Source organism: Eptesicus fuscus (genome assembly GCF_027574615.1).
Source record: "Eptesicus fuscus isolate TK198812 chromosome 16 unlocalized genomic scaffold, DD_ASM_mEF_20220401 sc16_unplaced_1, whole genome shotgun sequence".
In the NCBI taxonomy this organism is placed as follows: Eukaryota; Metazoa; Chordata; class Mammalia; order Chiroptera; family Vespertilionidae; genus Eptesicus; species Eptesicus fuscus.
Window position 1 is genome coordinate 41,882 of NW_026557623.1, and position 2,136 is coordinate 44,017.

Sequence of the window (2,136 nt, forward strand, 5' to 3'; positions counted from 1 at the left end):
GGCCCCTTTCCACTCTGCCTTTTCCCTCCCTGAAGGGTCTTCTGTTTCCCTGCCCTGACCCCTCACTCACAGGCACCTGAGGGGCATATGCTCTGGTCTGTCCAGTCTTCATCTCTCCTGCCTCCAGGCTGAGTGTCCACTCTCTGTACCTGAAGCACATTCTCACCTTCTTCATCTGTCTGAATCCTACCTGAGCCCTCAAGACACATCTCAAATATCATTTCAAATGTCAAATCACAAGCAGGGGAAGGGGAAGGAGGGTAGTGGGGGGAAGGGGTGAGGGCTTGCAGGTAGGGTGTGGGGGTTGGGGGGGAACTGTGTGGTGCAGGGTGTGGGATATGGTTTGGCGGGTGGGGGTGGAAGTGGAGGGTAAGTGTGGGGGGTGAGGTTGGTGTAATCATGTTTAGTGGGGGCTGGCGGGTGAGAGGTGGTAGTTGGGGGGTGGTGGTGTGGGTTGTGGGGTGTCAGTTGGAGGTGGCATGTGGGGAATCGGAGGTAGGGGTAAAGAGTGGGCGGTTGGTGGAGGGAAAAAAGGGCATAGAGGGGATAAATGGGGATGGAAGGAGACTTGACTTGAAGGCATTGAACACACAATAAAATATAAAGATGATGCATTATGGAATTGCATACCTGACCTATGCAATTTTATTAATGAATTTCACCCAAATAAGTTTGATTAAAATAAATAAAAGGTGTGTCTTTGAGCTTGATTAGATTATGAGGTTGGAGCCCTCATGAATAGCATTCATACCCTTTTAAATGATATTTCATGCTATACTTATCAGGGGATGACTTTATATGTTATATGAATGTCTATCCAATATTTTGTACACTTGAAACTAATATTGAATGTCATCACTAAATGAAAAAATTAAATTAGTAAAACAATTTTAAATAAAACAAAAACAAAATGCAAATAAGAGTGATCTTGAAAAGATATAAATGAGATCATTTCCGTGTGTGCCTAAAAGCCTTCAGCGCTCTAGCAGTGATCAGCTCTCCATGCAGCATCATGCCTGGGATCATGTTGCAGTGCTGGGAGAGGAATGCCCTGTCTTCTTCCAGCTGTCCCTGCACTGATCTGGTGACATGTGGCACTGGTGCAAGGCAGAACTGTGCTTCCTTGAAAGTGAGCTAAGCATCACTTTGGCTGCTTAGTTCTAGAGTGGGAGCAGACACAGAAAAAATCAATTTAAGCCTTAATGGTTCTAGTAGCCTTTCAATCCACCTGGACCTCTGTCCTCCCTTCCCTACACTCCAGCCAGCCTGGCTCACCCAGCCTTGAGGAAAGAAGGCAGAACAGTGTTGCTTGGAAGCCAGTGAACATGCATGTGGTGGGAAGGTGGAGAGAGCTGCAGTTCTCTCAGGATAGAAATGGAGGGATGACTCTGCTAAAATCAGCCACGCATGAGGGTACTCTGCCTTTCACTACATGATGACGGGATCACACCTGCATGATCCTGCCGTGCTCTCGCTCTCCTCCCAGGGGACCCAGGATCATCCACAACAGGAAGCAGCTCTCTGGCCTTTGACAATCCACAGACACTCTGGGAAGCCCTTCAGCTCAGACAGCTGATCTCAGATTACAGACCCCAGTCATCTTAAATACAGGGAAGCTGCCTCTTTTGACTTTTTCATTCTCCTTCTACAAAGAATGCCAGGTTGGGACTTCTGTACACTGGTCAAAGATGTGTGAGGACCCAGCGGGTGGCAGCTGGACCTGGTGTACCCTGGGACATTTGTTGAGTCACCTCAGACTCAAAACTGACTCTGAGCTTGAACCTGCGTCAATCTGGTGAACACCACTCACCTTTACCTGGGGACTCCCTGAGAACTGTCCTCCTGCAACTTGAGTACTTGCAGAGGCTCTGCCATTAACTGAGGCTAACAGGCACCCAGCAGATTGAGGCAGACAGAGAGGCAGAACATGGGGTGCTCTGGGACTTTTGCTGACCTGTCCCCAGGCTCAGTGCTAGTAAAAGCCAGCTTCGGTGCCCTGCTTGGACCTTCCTGTGCTCACTCAGCCTCAGCAGTGGCTGTCACAAAATGTGAATTGCTTTGTAGATCCGAATAGAATGCCCTGGGCCAGTCACATAAAGGATCTGACATTGGCCAGCACCAGTGTCCCTTCCAGCA

General features: G+C 48.8%; 1 non-coding gene across 1 annotated transcript; it reads left to right on the forward strand.

Annotated features, from left to right (window-relative positions):
• The first annotated feature begins 981 nt into the window (after window positions 1-981).
• Window positions 982-1,180, forward strand: LOC129148464 (small nucleolar RNA SNORA74). The gene has a single exon (XR_008555465.1). It is a non-coding gene; the product is annotated as a small nucleolar RNA SNORA74 (small nucleolar RNA).
• Window positions 1,181-2,136: the final 956 nt, after the last annotated feature.